At 51.8% G+C, this 21,024-nt stretch overlaps 6 long non-coding RNA genes across 7 annotated transcripts; all 6 read left to right on the top strand.

The window, feature by feature from the left end:
- Positions 1-7,811: 7,811 nt before the first annotated feature.
- On the top strand, positions 7,812-8,154 carry LOC142063885 (uncharacterized). The gene is made up of 3 exons (XR_012662922.1): positions 7,812-7,881; positions 7,970-8,025; positions 8,111-8,154. It is a non-coding gene; the product is annotated as an uncharacterized LOC142063885 (long non-coding RNA).
- Positions 8,155-8,569: 415 nt separating this feature from the next.
- On the top strand, positions 8,570-10,268 carry LOC142063627 (uncharacterized). The gene is made up of 6 exons (XR_012662816.1): positions 8,570-8,941; positions 9,653-9,702; positions 9,782-9,834; positions 9,927-9,995; positions 10,084-10,139; positions 10,225-10,268. It is a non-coding gene; the product is annotated as an uncharacterized LOC142063627 (long non-coding RNA).
- A 207-nt stretch (positions 10,269-10,475) lies between these two features.
- Positions 10,476-12,410, top strand: LOC142063686 (uncharacterized). Of its 2 annotated transcripts, XR_012662832.1 has the most exons (4): positions 10,476-10,617; positions 11,947-12,006; positions 12,228-12,273; positions 12,383-12,410. It is a non-coding gene; the product is annotated as an uncharacterized LOC142063686 (long non-coding RNA). The 2 variants fall into 2 exon arrangements; XR_012662831.1 differs by lacking the exon at positions 10,476-10,617 and having other exon boundaries at positions 11,021-12,006.
- A 129-nt stretch (positions 12,411-12,539) lies between these two features.
- On the top strand, positions 12,540-14,595 carry LOC142063685 (uncharacterized). The gene is made up of 5 exons (XR_012662830.1): positions 12,540-12,718; positions 12,813-12,904; positions 14,103-14,162; positions 14,384-14,429; positions 14,539-14,595. It is a non-coding gene; the product is annotated as an uncharacterized LOC142063685 (long non-coding RNA).
- Positions 14,596-14,695: 100 nt separating this feature from the next.
- LOC142063684 (uncharacterized) lies at positions 14,696-16,839 on the top strand. Its single transcript, XR_012662829.1, has 5 exons — positions 14,696-14,874; positions 14,969-15,060; positions 16,347-16,406; positions 16,628-16,673; positions 16,783-16,839. It is a non-coding gene; the product is annotated as an uncharacterized LOC142063684 (long non-coding RNA).
- Positions 16,840-16,954: 115 nt separating this feature from the next.
- LOC142063683 (uncharacterized) lies at positions 16,955-19,711 on the top strand. The gene is made up of 8 exons (XR_012662828.1): positions 16,955-17,118; positions 17,213-17,304; positions 18,525-18,584; positions 18,806-18,851; positions 18,961-19,017; positions 19,101-19,140; positions 19,220-19,296; positions 19,391-19,711. It is a non-coding gene; the product is annotated as an uncharacterized LOC142063683 (long non-coding RNA).
- The last annotated feature ends 1,313 nt before the right edge of the window (positions 19,712-21,024 follow it).

Below are 21,024 nucleotides of genomic sequence, written 5' to 3'. Positions count from 1 at the left end.
CCCTGGGGAACAGTGCTTATGACCAGCCACGAACTGGATTTAACTCCTGTCACCGCAACTCTTTGGGCTCGGCGATCTAGCCAGTTTTGTAACCAGCAAAGTGTACACCTGTCCAAGCTAGGAACCACCAGCGTCCCCAGGAGAATGCTGTGGGAGACAGTGTCAAAGGCTTTACTGACGTACAGGAAGATCCACAGCCTTTCCCTCATCCACTAGGTCTGTCACCTGGTCATAGAAGGAGACTGGGTTGGTCAGGCAGAACCTGCCTTTCAAGAACCTGCGGTGTCTGGCCCTGATCCCTTGGTCATCCCGCACATGCCTGGTGAGCGCGCTGAAGGTGAGCCATTGTTACCCTGGTAATAAACAGCCTGACTACTAGAGACTGAGACCAAGAAGGCATCAAGTATATCAACCTTTTCCTCAGCAGCAGCATTCCCCCCCATAGAGGATGGAGTTTCTCCTTGGTTCTCTTTCTGCTGTTAGCATATTTGTAAAAGCATGTTTTATCTCTAACAACAGTGGCCAGTTGACTTCTAGCTGGGCTTTTGCCTTCCTGGTTTGCTCTGTGATTGGCCGAAGCAGCGCTGTGTTCTGTTCTTGACTTGCCTACCTGTTCTTCAAAAGCCGTAAACTCTCCTTTTTTTTCCCCCCAAGCCACAGCAAAAGCTCCCTGTTCAGCCAGGCCTGTCATCTTCCCTGCCCGTTTGTCTTACTGCACGCGGGGACAACCTCATCCTGCACCTTCCTGACTTCATTCCTGAAGGACGTCCTGCCTTCCAGGACTCCTTAGCCCTTCAGGAATTCCTCCCAAGGAACTCTTTCAGCCAGCATCCTGGAGAGTCCAAAGCCTGCCCTCCGCAAGTCCATGGTAAAGGTTTTGCTGGGCCCCTTCCTTATTTTGCCAAGCCTCAGGAATTCTATCACGTTGCACTCACTAAGTGCAAGAGGGCTTCCGACCACCACATCTCCCACCGGTCCTTCTGTTTGTAAGTAGTAGGTCAGTCGAGGCACCTCCCTGGTAGGCTCATTTACCAGCTGCATCAAGAAGTTACCTCCCAAGCACTCCGCGAATCTCCTAGACAGTTTCCTCTCTGCTGCGTTTTCTTCCCAGCAGACATCTCATAAGCACAAATCCCCCATGGGAATAAGGGGTAGCAATAGCAAGAGTTCTACCAGCTGCCTGTAGAATTCTTCATCTACCTCTTCATTGTGGTCGGGTGGCCTACAGCAGACCCCCATCTGGATATCTGTCTCATTGGCCTGTCCCCTCATCCTTACCAATAAGCAGTCAATCTCATCCTCCCAATCATTGAGCTCTCTATAACCAAAACACTATGTAACACACAGAGGCACTCCACCACATCTCTTTCCTTGCCTAACCCTTCTTAAGAGATTATAGCAATCCATTGCAGCACTCGAATCGTACGAGGCATGTCACCGCATCTGGAGGGAAACCGTACAGTGAGAAAGCGTACTAAACAGTTCTAAAGTCACTTGGTTCATTCAGCGTAGAGAAAGGGCGATGTCATCTCAGTCTACAGCTTCCTCATAATGGGTGGAGGAGGCACAGGCACCGATCATTTTTCTCCGGTGACCAACAATGGGACCCGAGGGAACAGCAGGAAGATGGGCCAGGGGAGGTTTAGGTTGGCTATTAGGAGACAGTCCTTCACCCAGAGAGCAACGGAACACTGGAACAGGCTCCCCAGGGAGGCAGTCACCGCCCCAAGCCTGACGATATTCAAGAAGCACTAGGACAACGCCCTCAGAGACATGGTGTGATTTTGGGATGGTCCTGTGCAGGGAAAGGAGTTGGACTGTAAGCCTCGTAGGTCCCTTCTGACCCAGGACGTTCTATGATTCCACGATGCTTGCGATGGCAACGAAGGCACAGCTATCCCAGTGCACAACAGCTTCTATCTCCTGCCCTATGGCATCCGTGCCGCATGCATCGGCGTAGATACGCTCAAGCTGGGATATCGATTTCACCCAAGCTTGGCACGCCACTCCTAGGCTCCTCTTTAGCGAGCCTGGCTATACCCCTTCCCCTTCAAGCCTCCTTTAAAGCCTCCTCTACGAGCCCTGCAAACTCACAAGGAAGAATGCTTTCCCCTTTTGAGATAGCTGAACTCCTTATTCAATCACTTTAAGTTTTTTTTCCCTCGTTACCCTAACCACTGCTGCTTTTGTCATGTTCTTTTTGTCGACTATTATCACCTTTACTGTGATAATAGTAATCCCTAACAGTTTCCCTAACACTACCACTTTTTAAATTTTATGTCTGTATGTTAATTTTCTGTTACTATTTTTTAGTTATTATTGTCTCTTAATCCCTTGGCTTTTAAAGTTTTTTACTTTTGTCTCGTTCACCGGTGTTACTTCTCAATTTCTCTGTTTTTTCATAGCACTCTCGTTTTTTACATTTCCTTTTCACATCTGTTTCAGTTTGCTGGCCTTATTTCATAACATTGCCTTTATTTCCTAATACTCGCTGCCTCCTAAGTGTTCTTTCTACAGCAACCTCAATCCCCTTTGCTGTCGTTGCAAAATTTTTTTTTGGCTCTCTTTAGTGCCCTTGCTTTTTCCATTGTCTTTCTACCTCCCTTCTAGGTTGCTGTCGCTATGTTGTACTTTTTTCTTTTATTTGTCTATAATCCCTCCCTTTTAAAAATGTTATTTCTAAGTTAACTTTCATTCCTTTGAATGTTTTAAAAAATTATTTCTTCTAGTTCACTAACTACCTTGCTTTTTCCACTTTCTTTCTAAATTTCCATTTCACTTGATCTTTGCTATTTTTAACATTTTTCCCCTCATTTCATTAAGCCTATTTGCCTCTAAACTTTTGCCTACTCTAATGTTATTTGCCGTCTTTATGTTTTAGCGTTATTTCTTGGCTTTAGTGGCAATTCCTTTGCTTTTATAGTAGTCCTCTATTTTGCCATCCCTATTATTAATATCGTGCTCTCGGTTTTCCTAATCCCTGTCGTTTTTTAGATTTCTTCCCTCAGCCCATTTCCTGTGTTTTCTTTCAAGTATATGTATGTCTTCCCCTAACACCATTGCTTTACAGATTTTCTTTGTCCAACTGTTTGCTGTCCCTATGTGTTAATTTTTAGCTTTATGTCCATAATCCCCCTTACTTTTTAAACTTTTTCTTTGTCAATTTTTACTCCTTTTGCTGTCTTTTTTGAATTATTTATTCTCTTCCCTTAGTGTCACAGGTTTTAAAATTTTCTCTCTTTTAGATTGCTGTCCCTATTTATTTTTGCCCTTCCTTTTCCTAGTATCTCACTTAAATGTTTTATGTCTACTTTTATTCCTTTTGCTGTTTCTTAGAATTATTTCTTGCCCTTCATTAGTACTGCTGCATTTAAATTTTCTTTCTGCTCCCATTTCAGTTTGCTGTCTCCGTCTTCTCATTTTGCCCTTCATTTTTCTAACTTCCCTCACTTTTCAAATTTTTTTCTACATCTCCAATTTAGCCGGCCTTTGGTATTTATGTTTTCCCTATTCCTATATTCGCTCGCCATTTAAAAATTTTCTGCCTAATCTTATCCATTGGCTGTATTAACTTTTTAATTATTTCTCATCTTTCCTTAGCGTCACAGCTTTTAAAATTTATTCTTTTATGTCATCGGCCTTTTACTTCACCATCTTAGACATTCCCCAATGGCACATTTTTGTCACCATCGCACCTCTCTGGAGACATCTCTTCTGGAAAAAGAGCATTCTTTTTCTGTGCCATCTAGGATGCCTCCCGAGACCTTCCTTGTGCTCTGCAGCATTTTGGTAGTATTTCATCTCCTTTTCAATCTCTTATCCCCCCGAGCCTTTTGTGACCCCTCTGCTCCCAGTCGGAGCGCACCCCGAGAGCCCCTTTGTGTCCCACAACCCTGTTTTAGCTCAGTAGCGGACTTTGGTCTTCCCTTGTTATCTCTGAACCCAGTCATCGGGTTTGCTTGTGCCTCAGAACTCTCTTAACATACTGTCTGCTGACTACAGTACCTCCATCTGGTTCCCAGCGTCTCGAGGAGATCTGTAACCTGGTGACCCCCCTCCAGACTTTATCCTCACGTCCCCGAGCATTCTTTTGTCTCTGTGCCTCATTCGGGACCTCTCTCAGGGTGCAGCAACACCTGTCAGTCCCTTTGCAGTCGCATTCTGCACACTTTTACCTTTACCGTGGAACTCGCACCCCTCTCTCACCATCTGAAGATTTCCCGAGTCTGTATATGCTGCACGCAGCAGTCATTCTGTCCTTTCTTCCTTCTGTTTGTGCCTCTATTTGTTCCCTGGCTTTCTGGCATTGCGTTTACTGAGTTCACATCCCCTCTGGATTTAATTGTCACATCCCCAAATATTTTTCTGTCTCTCTGCCTTCTTCAGGACATCTTTTATCCTAGTCACACTCCTTTCTGAGACTTTCCTCAGGCTCTACATCCACCTTGTAGCACATTCGTCGCAGAGCGCTCATTTGTTCCTCTACGCTATGTAGGACTCCTCTGTTCAGTCCTTGGCCGCCTGAGACCATCTGTACTCTGCTCAGATGATCTCCCAAGTTCCTCCTCCTTGTCCCAAGTTGTTTTTCATCTGCTATCCCACCCTCAAACCCCCACCCCGTCCTCAGGGTCACAACATCACTCAGGAGCCCAATCGGAACGAGAATTCAAGTGCTGCGAGATTAACGCTTACACAATACCAGCAACTTATTTTTGCAGCTTCTTATCTCCCTTACCTTCTTTATTGTTATGTCAGAGCGTCCCATTTCTTTGTTACGCAGCACTCCTTTCTCCTCTGCCATCACTGTTTGGTACTTCTGTCACTCAGTCTTCTGTAGTTTGCCTAGATGCCCTCCTGAGATTCCAAGGGCCGGGCTGTGTCTCCAAGCATTCTTTTAGTAGCATGCCTCTTTTTAATTCCTCTATTCTCTATATTTGTCATCCAAGCCCTGTCTTGTACGCCATGGCACTCTTGTAGCGCTTTAGGTCCTTGTGCGGGGAGTTCTTCTGGTGCTTTTCAAAGCACTCTTAGCTTACTCTTTGCCATTTAGGATACCTTCATTCAGCCCCCTGATAGCATCTGTACTTTGCTGAAATCCCCTTTGGAGTTCCTAATTTTTATCTCCAAGGCCTCTTTGGCGTCTCAGGCTCCCTCGGGATTTCTCTGCTCCTTTTGCCGAGTTTCCATGAGACATCCCCTATGGCCCAGAACTCTGTTCTAGCTCAGAAGGGCACTTTGCATCCCTCTTTACCCCTCAGCTCTCTTCCTGAGTTGGTATCTGTTACCCCAATCAATTTTATGTGTTTTCCTCAATTTTTTGCCTTCCCCCCTCCCCCAAGAATATCTGTTAGTTTGTTCAAGTCCCTTTTGAGCTTCTTGCATTCTCACCACTGCTTGAGCTTCTTTGGTCCCTTAGATACCATTCCTATCTGTACTATCCCTGAGACAAAGCCTCTTGTTCTGTCAGAACCTTGCCTAAAGCCATCTTTGTACTCTGCAGTAATTACTCTGTCTTATAGTATGTTTCTATTTGGTATCTGGTACCCCAAAAAAGTCTATAGTTGGCTCAGACCTTCTCTTGAGATTCCTGGAGAATTGATGGCGTTGAGCTATTTTTATCAACACGTGTCTCAATGAGTTTTAGTTGCGCTTCCCCATTTATTCTGAATTTAGCTACTTAGATATTATATATAGTTATATATTATATATACTACTTAATATATTAACTCAGATGCTTCTTATAATATTTCAGTCAATTCCTGTATTTCCTTTTTTTTTTTTTGTCCTTTGAGACTGGTATCAGTCTCTTAAGGAAATGAGTTTGACAGCATCAAAGTTACTTCAAATTATTAATAATTTACAATAAATAATTTAATTTGAACCAGAGATTTAATTCTGCTTTGTCATTCAGGGCTGGCTATCTAGGCTATAGCTCTACTAGTACGTAGGTAGTACATGTGCTTTTGCTATAAATAAAGCATAATTCTAGAGTGGGGTTTTTCCCCCTTCTTTTAGAGAAAAGTAAAACACACAATTATCAGTCTTAACAATGTTATTGCCTTCAAGGAGATGCTCTTCTAAGAAAAACCATCACAACAGGTTTTTTTCCTAGGTATATCCCAGCAAAATGAAATTCACTTTCTTACCTGGTTATATTGCTGATATAACATATGTAGTTATAGAAAAAGAAATAATACTGCAATTGCAGTAAACAATACTATCTTTATCTTCCTCTATGCTGTAAACATAAAGCACTTGAGAAAACTCCCTGCTGTTCCTTCAGCTGTCTTTATACTCTACAGTGGTTCACCCCTCCCGTTTCCCAGGTGATTGTGGGAAGGTTGGTGGGCGGGGGCCGGGGTATAAGAGCCACAGCCCCGGGCAGAGAGCTCACTTCCCTCCTAGGTTTCTCCAGTCTGGGTGCTCTGGTGTTCCTTTACTTAATTGTAATTTTTGAGCTGTTTAACTATTTTGGATAGGTGTGTTTTGATATTTAAAGAAATGCAGATGTTTGTGGGAGGTAAGGGTTTTAGAACTTGATAAGGTTTGGTGGCATTTAAACTTAAAATATTGTTTCTGTCTAAACTTATATTTTTTTCCTCATCTAATACTGTATTGGAGGTTCAGGTGTGGTAGGATGGCTTGATAGTATGTTGCTCTGTTATTGTTTTATTTTTAGTATGTTTCTTTTTAAAATGGGAATTCTCAACTTTATTGAATCTTAAAACTATTTTTATAAACTTTCTAGTATAATCTGGAAGGTATTGATATTAACTCTTAATGGTATTGATAAGATGTGGTAGGGGTTAGGGTGAGTCTTCCGTATGCATTTATGTATGGGAATTTATATATGCTGGTTTTTAGGAAAAGAAGAGTGATACAAGTGTATAGTCAATATCCATAGACTTCTGTAAAACCCTGTGTAGCCTTGTGCAGAGCTAATAGCTAAAAGCAATGGGAAAGGTCAGTAACCTCAGTAGCATTTTGTAGATGTTAAGGGGATGACTGTAGCTGGCAGCTAGAGTGCTAGCTGAGAGTACATCCTAATGGTCTTCAGGTTTGTACGTGTATAGGGTGTAATGTTTGAGTTAACATATATCTCTTAATGGCAGGTGGTAGTTGGGCTCTACATGGTATTCCTACATGGGAGCAAGACCTATGGATCGGTTAAGCTATTGCTGTGCATCCAGGTGACTTCCACCATGTCCTTTTTTCCCAGAGGCAGAGGAGGAGTTGTTCAGGGTGACAGAGGAAAGCCAGGGAAATGCTGTAAGAAGGTAGGCCAGTGTGTCATATATAGAATGAAGATGTGACTGATTGCTGAATGAGCCTGCAGTGTGTTTTGGGGGGTTAGAAGGCAGTAATGGATGAGCCAAGTGTGAGCTGGACACAGGAGGGGAGTTGAGCAAGGTGAGAGGTGATTGGTGTGCTGAAGCAGTGGTTCTTTCTGAGGTGTTGTGTTGATAGTGAAGGTAAAAGCGATCTGTGTTACTTGCATGTTACAGGTGATGGGTGAGCCTCAAAGTGGCAGCTGGAAGTGACAGGCTGGACAGGCAAGCTGTCAAAGAAAAGATGTGTGAGGATGGGATTCGGCGTGGGTAGGTTGCTGTTCTGGGTATTATCATAGCATGTAGCTTCTTCCTTAAGTTTTTGCACATGCTCCTTGTAGGCTTCATGGGAGTGACACAGTGTGGCGATGAGACCTCAGAGAAGGGTTAGGGTGAGCGGTGATGGGTGGGCTGAAGCGTGGCGATTCGTCACGAGGTGTTGCGTTACAGGCAGTCGAGAGCAACATGTGTTTGGGTCTTGCAGGTGGTGGGTGAGCCTCAGGATGGCAACCGGATCTGATGGAGGCCAGGCAGGTGAGCTGTCGAGTAAAAGGTGTGTGTCTGAGATGGGGGGGTTGGTGCGGGTATCCTGAGACTCCCGCATCATCTGAGCGGGTCCATTTTTGCTTGGGTTCTTGCAGGTGCCGCACGCAGGCTTCAGAGGGGAGACGCCGCATGCCGACGACAGGTCCGAGAGGTGAGGGGGTTGACGGCCAGGCGGTTGTTTGAGAGCAAGGCGTTGTATGGCCACTCAGCTGAAGCATTTGTCTTTGGCTTTGCAGGTTGTGTACGGGCTGCCTTTGGGACTGGATGCCTTTTTGAGGTGAGCTGGGTTGCAGGGAGGAGGGGCGTGGGGCTGGTGTGGTTTCGTTCCTCCCTTTTGGGAAGAGCCATGGTAACTTTGAGTGTCCCTTGGTATCTCTAGGGGCCGAAGGGGATGGCAGTTGTCCAAGTCCTGAATGCACACGGAGCGGGTGAGCGGAGCAGCCGGGTGCGCGTGAGATGGGGGTTGTTGCGGGGTAGGTCCCTGTTGAGTGATGGGATGCTGACAGCAGTGCTGTGTGTGGGTTTTTTTAAGATGATGAAAAGGCATCTGGCACCTGGAGGACCAATGCAGTGGGCTGACTGTGCGCTTGTTCTTCTGAAAACAGATGGACTGAGACTACCGCACCCTGAAAGCTAAGTTGAGGCAGCGGTGCTGGGGAAGGGGTCGGGGGAGGGAGGGGTTTGAAAGATGGCGCGGCAGAGCGGGCTGTCTGGGAAGCAGTCCCCTTTGAGCAGGGAGAAGGAGCGGGTTCCTCTTCAATGTGAAAGGGACGTGTGCCAGGCAGGGCGGCTCCAGGCTATGTGTATTATTGTGGAGTGTGTGTGTGTGTTGGGTTGGGTGTCTTTGAGCTTCCTTGGGTCTCGGTTGCTCTCTTTGTTATTTAGGAGCCAGGCAGGTGCCTTGGCAGTGCTCCCAGGGCCCAGCGAGGCCCTAATCGTGGACTCGGCGCCCATCGGGCGCTTCTCTTTTGGCATTGCAAGCTTCAGGTGTGGATCGGTCTGGCGTCTTGGATGGTCGTCTTGCGCGGCATCGTTCCCAGTTGCGTGAGCAGCGCTGCTCTGTCGCTGTGAGTTGTTTGGGACTGGCATTTCTTCCCCGCATCCTTAGGCGGTTAGGTCTTGAAGCTGGGCTGGTTGCGCATCTGTCGTCTCGGTTGTGAGAGGAAGCGCTTGTCACGGGCCACGAAGCTCGCATTGTTTCCTGCTGTTGCCGTAGGACCTGTCGGGGTCCCGCAGGCGGTCTTGCCAGATGGGGGTTTCCGTCTGGGTGCCGTAGCTCTTGCTGAGAGATTACTCACGTCTTTTTGGGGCGCATTGCTTGTAGCGTTCTGTGTAGCGTTGGTCTGTGCTTGTCTTGGAGCCGCCCTGCCCGGCCCGGGGGTGTAGGGTCTGGGCTAGGTGGCCCGGTGCTGAGAGCCTATGGTTCATCTGTAGATGCACCCAGGCTCTCGGGTGTGTGTGTGAGGTTTTGCAGCCATCTTAGATCGAGTGGCTGTCATCAGTGGGTGAGGGAAATAATTCCCATTGGGTTTTGTGGGCCCCCAGGGAACAGCCGTAAGTGTCTGTGAGAGGGAGCTAGATTTTCAGCTGAGCAGATAGCATGTCAAGGGTGTTCCGGCTTGTCTGTGTCCTGGGCTTAATGTTTGATTTATTGTGCTCAGGTTTAAGAGCAGCCCTAGTTGGGCTCTCAGGGGATGTTCCTACACAGGAACAAGACCTGTGTCGGGGTTCAGCTATTACTGTGCACGCAGGTGACTTGTTTGGTATTGTTTTTGCAGATGCTGAGGGAGGAGTCGTGCAGGGCAATGGAGGAGAGCGCTGTCAGCAGGTGCGTGGGTGTGTGGTGTATGTAGAGGGAGGATGTGGCCGTTGGCTCTACGAGCCCATTATGGTATTTCTTCTTTGAGGGCGCATGCGAGGAGCCAAGCGGGATCTGGGCACCGGACGGGAATCGCACAGGGTGAGCGGTGATGGGTGGGCTGAAGCGTGGCGATTCGTCACGAGGTGTCGCCTTGCAGGCGGTCGAGAGCAACATGTGTTTGGGTCTTGCAGGTGGTGGGTGAGCCTCAGGATGGCAACCGGATCTGATGGAGGCCAGGCAGGTGAGCTGTCGAGTAAAAGGTGTGTGTCTGAGATGGGGGGGTTGGTGCGGGTATCCTGAGACTCCCGCATCATCTGAGCGGGTCCATTTTTGCTTGGGTTCTTGCAGGTGCCGCACGCAGGCTTCAGAGGGGAGACGCCGCATGCCGACGACAGGTCCGAGAGGTGAGGGGGTTGACGGCCAGGCGGTTGTTTGAGAGCAAGGCGTTGTATGGCCACTCAGCTGAAGCATTTGTCTTTGGCTTTGCAGGTTGTGTACGGGCTGCCTTTGGGACTGGATGCCTTTTTGAGGTGAGCTGGGTTGCAGGGAGGAGGGGCGTGGGGCTGGTGTGGTTTCGTTCCTCCCTTTTGGGAAGAGCAATGGTAACTTTGAGTGTCCCTTGGTATCTCTAGGGGACGCAGGGGATGGCAGTTGTCCACGTCTGGAATGGGCACGGAGCAGCCAGGTGCGTATGAGGTAGACGGATGCAGCGGGCTAGGTCTCTGTAGAGTGATGGGATGGTGACTGACAGGCCTGTTATGTGGGGCTTGTGATTGTTTTTATTTTTCAGATGATGAAGAGGCAGCTGGTGACTGGAGGACTGACGTGTGCTTGTCCTTCAGAAGGAAGGATGGCGTGAGACTACCGCACCCTGAAAGCTAAGTTGAGGCAACGGTGCTGGGGAAGGGGTTGGGGGAGCGATGGGGGCACGGTTGGCTGTGGCAGGAAGGGGTTTTAAAGAGAGCGTAGGGGAGAGGGTTGTCTAGGAAGCGGTCCCCTTTGAGCAGGTAAATGGAGCAGGTTCCTCTTCAATGTGGCAGGAATGTGTGCCCTGGGCAGGGCGGTTCCAGGCTGTGTGTGTAGTTGTGCAGCACGTCTTGTGTGTTTGGTGTTGGGTCTCGATGGGACCGGTGTTGGGTCTCGATGGGACCGGTGTTGGGTCTCGATGGGACCGGTGTTGGGTCTCGATGGGACCGGTGTTGGGTCTCGATGGGACCGGTGTTGGGTCTCGATGGGACCGGTGTTGGGTCTCGATGGGACCGGTGTTGGGTCTCGATGGGACCGGTGTTGGGTCTCGATTGTTCTTTGCTCCGTAGGATTGAGGCGTGTGCCTCGACAGCGTTCCAGGGCCCAGCGAGGCCCTAATCGTGGGCACGGCGCCCATCGGGCGCTTCTCTTTTGGCGTCGCAAGCTTCCAGCGTGGATCGTTTTGGCGTCTCGGGTGGTTCTGGCGGTGGTCTTGTGCAGCGCCATTCCCGGCTGCGTGAGCGGCTCTGCTCGCTAGCTGTCGCTTTTAGGGACTGGCACTTCTTCCTTGCATCTTCAGAGGCTGAGGTCTTGAAGGCGGGCTGCTTGCGCATCCATCTTGTCAGTTTTGAGAGGAAGTGCTTGTCCCGGCCCACAAAGGTCTCGTCGTTTTCTGGCGTGGCGCTAGGGCCTCCTGACGTTACCGTCGGGGTTCTGCGCGTGCCTTTACCGGATAGGGTTTTCTGTACGTGTGTCGTCACTCTTGCCGAGCGACTTGGCGTGTTCTTGTTGGCGTTCTGTGTAGCGTTCGTCTGTGGTTGCGGTGTCTTGGCTTGGAGCCGTCCTGCCCGGGGGTGTCGAGTCAGGGCAAGGTGGCACAGGAGCTATAAGAGGCTATGGCTTATGTATCAAGGTGCCTTGCCTCTTTGGGGGAAAAGATGTGAGGCCCTATTGGATCGAGCGGCTGTTGTCAGTGGGTGAGAAAAAGAATTCCGTGGTGTTGTGTGGCCTCCCAGGGTATGACGGTAGCTGTCTGGGAGAGGGAGCTCATGCTTCAGCGGAGCAGAGAGCATCTCAAGGGCGTTCCGGCTTGGATGTGGGTTGGGTGTAATGCTTGGTTTACAGTGTCTAGTGGAAGAGCAGGTGTAGCTGGGCTCTCGATGGGCTTGCTACCTGGGAACAAGGCCTGTGGAATGGCTAAGCTATTGCTGTGCATTGAGGGGACTTGTTTTGATATTTTTGCAGGTGCCGAGGGAGGAGTCGTGCAGGGTGATGGAGGAGGGCCGTGGATAGCGCTGTAAGCAGGTGAGTTGGTGCGTGGTGTATGTAGAGGGAAGTGGTGACTGATGGCTCTGGGAGTGCAATATGGCATTAATATTTGAGGGTGCATGTGGTGGGCCAAGAGGGATCCGGGCACCGGAGGGGAACTGCACGGGGCGAGCAATGTTAGGTGCGCTGAAGTAGCGATGTGTCTCTTTGGGGCTTTGCAGTTAGAGTCATGAACAACCCGTGTTTGGGTCTTGCAGGTGGTGGTCAAGCCTGAACATGGCAGTTGGATCTGGTGGCGTCCAGGTAGGTGAGGTGGTGAGGAAAAGGTGCGAGTCTTAGACGGGGATTGGTGCGGGTAGCTTGACACTTCTGCAGCCTCTCAGCAGGTGCCTTTCTGCTTGGATTTTTGCAGGTTCTGCAATCAGCCTTTCAGAGGGGAGATGACGCATGGTGACGAAGGTCCTAGAAGGTGAGGCGACCGCGGTTAAGGCGGTGGTTCCGTACCAAGATGTTGTGTGGCAAGTTGGTGGAAGCGTTTGTCTGGTTTTTCAGATTGTGTGTGGCTGCCATTGGGATTGGAGGAGCATTTGAGGCGAGCTGTGTAGCAGATAGGAGGGGCGTGGAGCTTCCTTTGGAAGTGCAGTGGTAACATGGTCTCCTGGTATCTCTAGGGGCCACAAGGGAGGACAACAGTGTGAGCTGGGCATGGCCACAGAGCAAGTGAGCAGAGCAGCTGGACGCATCTGAGGTAGACGGATGCAGCGGGCTAGGTCTCTGTAGAGTGATGGGATGGTGACTGACAGGCCTGTTATGTGGGGCTTGTGATTGTTTTTATTTTTCAGATGATGAAGAGGCAGCTGGTGACTGGAGGACTGACGTGTGCTTGTCCTTCAGAAGGAAGGATGGCGTGAGACTACCGCACCCTGAAAGCTAAGTTGAGGCAACGGTGCTGGGGAAGGGGTTGGGGGAGCGATGGGGGCACGGTTGGCTGTGGCAGGAAGGGGTTTTAAAGAGAGCGTAGGGGAGAGGGTTGTCTAGGAAGCGGTCCCCTTTGAGCAGGTAAATGGAGCAGGTTCCTCTTCAATGTGGCAGGAATGTGTGCCCTGGGCAGGGCGGTTCCAGGCTGTGTGTGTAGTTGTGCAGCACGTCTTGTGTGTTTGGTGTTGGGTCTCGATGGGACCGGTGTTGGGTCTCGATGGGACCGGTGTTGGGTCTCGATGGGACCGGTGTTCCGTAGGATTGAGGCGTGTGCCTCGACAGCGTTCCAGGGCCCAGCGAGGCCCTAATCGTGGGCACGGCGCCCATCGGGCGCTTCTCTTTTGGCGTCGCAAGCTTCCAGCGTGGATCGTTTTGGCGTCTCGGGTGGTTCTGGCGGTGGTCTTGTGCAGCGCCATTCCCGGCTGCGTGAGCGGCTCTGCTCGCTAGCTGTCGCTTTTAGGGACTGGCACTTCTTCCTTGCATCTTCAGGGGCTGAGGTCTTGAAGGCGGGCTGCTTGCGCATCCATCTTGTCAGTTTTGAGAGGAAGTGCTTGTCCCGGCCCACAAAGGTCTCGTCGTTTTCTGGCGTGGCGCTAGGGCCTCCTGACGTTACCGTCGGGGTTCTGCGCGTGCCTTTACCGGATAGGGTTTTCTGTACGTGTGTCGTCACTCTTGCCGAGCGACTTGGCGTGTTCTTGTTGGCGTTCTGTGTAGCGTTCGTCTGTGGTTGCGGTGTCTTGGCTTGGAGCCGTCCTGCCCGGGGGTGTCGAGTCAGGGCAAGGTGGCACAGGAGCTATAAGAGGCTATGGCTTATGTATCAAGGTGCCTTGCCTCTTTGGGGGAAAAGATGTGAGGCCCTATTGGATCGAGCGGCTGTTGTCAGTGGGTGAGAAAAAGAATTCCGTGGTGTTGTGTGGCCTCCCAGGGTATGACGGTAGCTGTCTGGGAGAGGGAGCTCATGCTTCAGCGGAGCAGAGAGCATCTCAAGGGCGTTCCGGCTTGGATGTGGGTTGGGTGTAATGCTTGGTTTACAGTGTCTAGTGGAAGAGCAGGTGTAGCTGGGCTCTCGATGGGCTTGCTACCTGGGAACAAGGCCTGTGGAATGGCTAAGCTATTGCTGTGCATTGAGGGGACTTGTTTTGATATTTTTGCAGGTGCCGAGGGAGGAGTCGTGCAGGGTGATGGAGGAGGGCCGTGGATAGCGCTGTAAGCAGGTGAGTTGGTGCGTGGTGTATGTAGAGGGAAGTGGTGACTGATGGCTCTGGGAGTGCAATATGGCATTAATATTTGAGGGTGCATGTGGTGGGCCAAGAGGGATCCGGGCACCGGAGGGGAACTGCACGGGGCGAGCAATGTTAGGTGCGCTGAAGTAGCGATGTGTCTCTTTGGGGCTTTGCAGTTAGAGTCATGAACAACCCGTGTTTGGGTCTTGCAGGTGGTGGTCAAGCCTGAACATGGCAGTTGGATCTGGTGGCGTCCAGGTAGGTGAGGTGGTGAGGAAAAGGTGCGAGTCTTAGACGGGGATTGGTGCGGGTAGCTTGACACTTCTGCAGCCTCTCAGCAGGTGCCTTTCTGCTTGGATTTTTGCAGGTTCTGCAATCAGCCTTTCAGAGGGGAGATGACGCATGGTGACGAAGGTCCTAGAAGGTGAGGCGACCGCGGTTAAGGCGGTGGTTCCGTACCAAGATGTTGTGTGGCAAGTTGGTGGAAGCGTTTGTCTGGTTTTTCAGATTGTGTGTGGCTGCCATTGGGATTGGAGGAGCATTTGAGGCGAGCTGTGTAGCAGATAGGAGGGGCGTGGAGCTTCCTTTGGAAGTGCAGTGGTAACATGGTCTCCTGGTATCTCTAGGGGCCACAAGGGAGGACAACAGTGTGAGCTGGGCATGGCCACAGAGCAAGTGAGCAGAGCAGCTGGACGCATCTGAGGTAGACGGATGCAGCGGGCTAGGTCTCTGTAGAGTGATGGGATGGTGACTGACAGGCCTGTTATGTGGGGCTTGTGATTGTTTTTATTTTTCAGATGATGAAGAGGCAGCTGGTGACTGGAGGACTGACGTGTGCTTGTCCTTCAGAAGGAAGGATGGCGTGAGACTACCGCACCCTGAAAGCTAAGTTGAGGCAACGGTGCTGGGGAAGGGGTTGGGGGAGCGATGGGGGCACGGTTGGCTGTGGCAGGAAGGGGTTTTAAAGAGAGCGTAGGGGAGAGGGTTGTCTAGGAAGCGGTCCCCTTTGAGCAGGTAAATGGAGCAGGTTCCTCTTCAATGTGGCAGGAATGTGTGCCCTGGGCAGGGCGGTTCCAGGCTGTGTGTGTAGTTGTGCAGCACGTCTTGTGTGTTTGGTGTTGGGTCTCGATGGGACCGGTGTTGGGTCTCGATGGGACCGGTGTTGGGTCTCGATGGGACCGGTGTTGGGTCTCGATGGGACCGGTGTTGGGTCTCGATGGGACCGGTGTTGGGTCTCGATGGGACCGGTGTTGGGTCTCGATGGGACCGGTGTTCCGTAGGATTGAGGCGTGTGCCTCGACAGCGTTCCAGGGCCCAGCGAGGCCCTAATCGTGGGCACGGCGCCCATCGGGCGCTTCTCTTTTGGCGTCGCAAGCTTCCAGCGTGGATCGTTTTGGCGTCTCGGGTGGTTCTGGCGGTGGTCTTGTGCAGCGCCATTCCCGGCTGCGTGAGCGGCTCTGCTCGCTAGCTGTCGCTTTTAGGGACTGGCACTTCTTCCTTGCATCTTCAGGGGCTGAGGTCTTGAAGGCGGGCTGCTTGCGCATCCATCTTGTCAGTTTTGAGAGGAAGTGCTTGTCCCGGCCCACAAAGGTCTCGTCGTTTTCTGGCGTGGCGCTAGGGCCTCCTGACGTTACCGTCGGGGTTCTGCGCGTGCCTTTACCGGATAGGGTTTTCTGTACGTGTGTCGTCACTCTTGCCGAGCGACTTGGCGTGTTCTTGTTGGCGTTCTGTGTAGCGTTCGTCTGTGGTTGCGGTGTCTTGGCTTGGAGCCGTCCTGCCCGGGGGTGTCGAGTCAGGGCAAGGTGGCACAGGAGCTATAAGAGGCTATGGCTTATGTATCAAGGTGCCTTGCCTCTTTGGGGGAAAAGATGTGAGGCCCTATTGGATCGAGCGGCTGTTGTCAGTGGGTGAGAAAAAGAATTCCGTGGTGTTGTGTGGCCTCCCAGGGTATGACGGTAGCTGTCTGGGAGAGGGAGCTCATGCTTCAGCGGAGCAGAGAGCATCTCAAGGGCGTTCCGGCTTGGATGTGGGTTGGGTGTAATGCTTGGTTTACAGTGTCTAGTGGAAGAGCAGGTGTAGCTGGGCTCTCGATGGGCTTGCTACCTGGGAACAAGGCCTGTGGAATGGCTAAGCTATTGCTGTGCATTGAGGGGACTTGTTTTGATATTTTTGCAGGTGCCGAGGGAGGAGTCGTGCAGGGTGATGGAGGAGGGCCGTGGATAGCGCTGTAAGCAGGTGAGTTGGTGCGTGGTGTATGTAGAGGGAAGTGGTGACTGATGGCTCTGGGAGTGCAATATGGCATTAATATTTGAGGGTGCATGTGGTGGGCCAAGAGGGATCCGGGCACCGGAGGGGAACTGCACGGGGCGAGCAATGTTAGGTGCGCTGAAGTAGCGATGTGTCTCTTTGGGGCTTTGCAGTTAGAGTCATGAACAACCCGTGTTTGGGTCTTGCAGGTGGTGGTCAAGCCTGAACATGGCAGTTGGATCTGGTGGCGTCCAGGTAGGTGAGGTGGTGAGGAAAAGGTGCGAGTCTTAGACGGGGATTGGTGCGGGTAGCTTGACACTTCTGCAGCCTCTCAGCAGGTGCCTTTCTGCTTGGATTTTTGCAGGTTCTGCAATCAGCCTTTCAGAGGGGAGATGACGCATGGTGACGAAGGTCCTAGAAGGTGAGGCGACCGCGGTTAAGGCGGTGGTTCCGTACCAAGATGTTGTGTGGCAAGTTGGTGGAAGCGTTTGTCTGGTTTTTCAGATTGTGTGTGGCTGCCATTGGGATTGGAGGAGCATTTGAGGCGAGCTGTGTAGCAGATAGGAGGGGCGTGGAGCTTCCTTTGGAAGTGCAGTGGTAACATGGTCTCCTGGTATCTCTAGGGGCCACAAGGGAGGACAACAGTGTGAGCTGGGCATGGCCACAGAGCAAGTGAGCAGAGCAGCTGGACGCATCTGAGGTAGACGGATGCAGCGGGCTAGGTCTCTGTAGAGTGATGGGATGGTGACTGACAGGCCTGTTATGTGGGGCTTGTGATTGTTTTTATTTTTCAGATGATGAAGAGGCAGCTGGTGACTGGAGGACTGACGTGTGCTTGTCCTTCAGAAGGAAGGATGGCGTGAGACTACCGCACCCTGAAAGCTAAGTTGAGGCAACGGTGCTGGGGAAGGGGTTGGGGGAGCGATGGGGGCACGGTTGGCTGTGGCAGGAAGGGGTTTTAAAGAGAGCGTAGGGGAGAGGGTTGTCTAGGAAGCGGTCCCCTTTGAGCAGGTAAATGGAGCAGGTTCCTCTTCAATGTGGCAGGAATGTGTGCCCTGGGCAGGGCGGTTCCAGGCTGTGTGTGTAGTTGTGCAGCACGTCTTGTGTGTTTGGTGTTGGGTCTCGATGGGACCGGTGTTGGGTCTCGATGGGACCGGTGTTGGGTCTCGATGGGACCGGTGTTGGGTCTCGATGGGACCGGTGTTCCGTAGGATTGAGGCGTGTGCCTCGACAGCGTTCCAGGGCCCAGCGAGGCCCTAATCGTGGGCACGGCGCCCATCGGGCGCTTCTCTTTTGGCGTCGCAAGCTTCCAGCGTGGATCGTTTTGGCGTCTCGGGTGGTTCTGGCGGTGGTCTTGTGCAGCGCCATTCCCGGCTGCGTGAGCGGCTCTGCTCGCTAGCTGTCGCTTTTAGGGACTGGCACTTCTTCCTTGCATCTTCAGGGGCTGAGGTCTTGAAGGCGGGCTGCTTGCGCATCCATCTTGTCAGTTTTGAGAGGAAGTGCTTGTCCCGGCCCACAAAGGTCTCGTCGTTTTCTGGCGTGGCGCTAGGGCCTCCTGACGTTACCGTCGGGGTTCTGCGCGTGCCTTTACCGGATAGGGTTTTCTGTACGTGTGTCGTCACTCTTGCCGAGCGACTTGGCGTGTTCTTGTTGGCGTTCTGTGTAGCGTTCGTCTGTGGTTGCGGTGTCTTGGCTTGGAGCCGTCCTGCCCGGGGGTGTCGAGTCAGGGCAAGGTGGCACAGGAGCTATAAGAGGCTATGGCTTATGTATCAAGGTGCCTTGCCTCTTTGGGGGAAAAGATGTGAGGCCCTATTGGATCGAGCGGCTGTTGTCAGTGGGTGAGAAAAAGAATTCCGTGGTGTTGTGTGGCCTCCCAGGGTATGACGGTAGCTGTCTGGGAGAGGGAGCTCATGCTTCAGCGGAGCAGAGAGCATCTCAAGGGCGTTCCGGCTTGGATGTGGGTTGGGTGTAATGCTTGGTTTACAGTGTCTAGTGGAAGAGCAGGTGTAGCTGGGCTCTCGATGGGCTTGCTACCTGGGAACAAGGCCTGTGGAATGGCTAAGCTATTGCTGTGCATTGAGGGGACTTGTTTTGATATTTTTGCAGGTGCCGAGGGAGGAGTCGTGCAGGGTGATGGAGGAGGGCCGTGGATAGCGCTGTAAGCAGGTGAGTTGGTGCGTGGTGTATGTAGAGGGAAGTGGTGACTGATGGCTCTGGGAGTGCAATATGGCATTAATATTTGAGGGTGCATGTGGTGGGCCAAGAGGGATCCGGGCACCGGAGGGGAACTGCACGGGGCGAGCAATGTTAGGTGCGCTGAAGTAGCGATGTGTCTCTTTGGGGCTTTGCAGTTAGAGTCATGAACAACCCGTGTTTGGGTCTTGCAGGTGGTGGTCAAGCCTGAACATGGCAGTTGGATCTGGTGGCGTCCAGGTAGGTGAGGTGGTGAGGAAAAGGTGCGAGTCTTAGACGGGGATTGGTGCGGGTAGCTTGACACTTCTGCAGCCTCTCAGCAGGTGCCTTTCTGCTTGGATTTTTGCAGGTTCTGCAATCAGCCTTTCAGAGGGGAGACGACGCATGGTGACGAAGGTCCTAGAAGGTGAGGCGACCGCGGTTAAGGCGGTGGTTCCGTACCAAGATGTTGTGTGGCAAGTTGGTGGAAGCGTTTGTCTGGTTTTTCAGATTGTGTGTGGCTGCCATTGGGATTGGAGGAGCATTTGAGGCGAGCTGTGTAGCAGATAGGAGGGGCGTGGAGCTTCCTTTGGAAGTGCAGTGGTAACATGGTCTCCTGGTATCTCTAGGGGCCACAAGGGAGGACAACAGTGTGAGCTGGGCATGGCCACAGAGCAAGTGAGCAGAGCAGCTGGACGCATCTGAGGTAGACGGATGCAGCGGGCTAGGTCTCTGTAGAGTGATGGGATGGTGACTGACAGGCCTGTTATGTGGGGCTTGTGATTGTTTTTATTTTTCAGATGATGAAGAGGCAGCTGGTGACTGGAGGACTGACGTGTGCTTGTCCTTCAGAAGGAAGGATGGCGTGAGACTACCGCACCCTGAAAGCTAAGTTGAGGCAACGGTGCTGGGGAAGGGGTTGGGGGAGCGATGGGGGCACGGTTGGCTGTGGCAGGAAGGGGTTTTAAAGAGAGCGTAGGGGAGAGGGTTGTCTAGGAAGCGGTCCCCTTTGAGCAGGTAAATGGAGCAGGTTCCTCTTCAATGTGGCAGGAATGTGTGCCCTGGGCAGGGCGGTTCCAGGCTGTGTGTGTAGTTGTGCAGCACGTCTTGTGTGTTTGGTGTTGGGTCTCGATGGGACCGGTGTTGGGTCTCGATGGGACCGGTGTTGGGTCTCGATGGGACCGGTGTTGGGTCTCGATGGGACCGGTGTTGGGTCTCGATGGGACCGGTGTTGGGTCTCGATGGGACCGGTGTTGGGTCTCGATGGGACCGGTGTTCCGTAGGATTGAGGCGTGTGCCTCGACAGCGTTCCAGGGCCCAGCGAGGCCCTAATCGTGGGCACGGCGCCCATCGGGCGCTTCTCTTTTGGCGTCGCAAGCTTCCAGCGTGGATCGTTTTGGCGTCTCGGGTGGTTCTGGCGGTGGTCTTGTGCAGCGCCATTCCCGGCTGCGTGAGCGGCTCTGCTCGCTAGCTGTCGCTTTTAGGGACTGGCACTTCTTCCTTGCATCTTCAGGGGCTGAGGTCTTGAAGGCGGGCTGCTTGCGGATCCATCTTGTCAGTTTTGAGAGGAAGTGCTTGTCCCGGCCCACAAAGGTCTCGTCGTTTTCTGGCGTGGTGCTAGGATCACGCTAGGGTTCTGCGCGTGCTCTTACCGGATGGAGGTTTTCTGTACGTGCGCCGTCGGTCTCGCCGAGTGACTTGGCTTGTTTTTTGAGGCGTGTTGTTGTTGGCGTTCTGTGTAGGGTTCGTCTGTGGTTGTGGTGTCTTGGCTTGGAGCCACCCTGCCCGGGGGTGTCGAGTCAGGGCAAGGTGGCACTGGAGTGTTTGAGGTGAACTGGGTTGCAGAGAAGAGGGGTGTGTAGCTGGTGATTTTTTTTTAAGAATTGCAGTGGCAACTCTATGTGCTTTTATCTCTAGGGGCCGCAAAGGATGGTGACGGTCCAAGTCCAGCACGGGTAAGGAGCAGGTGAGAGGAGAAGCCAGGTGCACGTGAGGTGGGGGATGTTGCGGGGTAGGTCCTTGTGGAGCGATGTCATGGTGACAACACTATTGAGTGTGGATTGTTGTGGGTTTTTTTTTGTAGGTGAAGGAATAAATGTTCCTCCCCTTGGTAACCATCATCTTTGGGTGACTGCACGCTACTGAATTTCCTCCGACACTTGTACGGTTGAATGCATGTACTGTTGTATTGGTGTATGTATATGCCTGCACAGATTCCTCCAGCTCTTGTTTGTTGGAACATATCTATGTAGTTTCTATTGTGCAGTTCTTTATTGTTGTGTATCTGTATAGCTGTCCTGTGTGACTTGTGTGGCCGAGTGTGTGTATCTAGGCAGTTACCTCCGCTGTCTTGTACGGTTGCACATATGTAGTGCTTGTTGTACCCTGTTTGCCTGTTGTAGTTGAGTGAATGTCCATAGGTAATCTACCACTG

Source organism: Phalacrocorax aristotelis, chromosome 12 (assembly GCF_949628215.1).
Source record: "Phalacrocorax aristotelis chromosome 12, bGulAri2.1, whole genome shotgun sequence".
In the NCBI taxonomy this organism is placed as follows: Eukaryota; Metazoa; Chordata; class Aves; order Suliformes; family Phalacrocoracidae; genus Phalacrocorax; species Phalacrocorax aristotelis.
The sequence above is the reverse complement of the archived record's forward strand: the minus strand, read 5'-3'. Positions and strand labels throughout refer to the sequence as shown.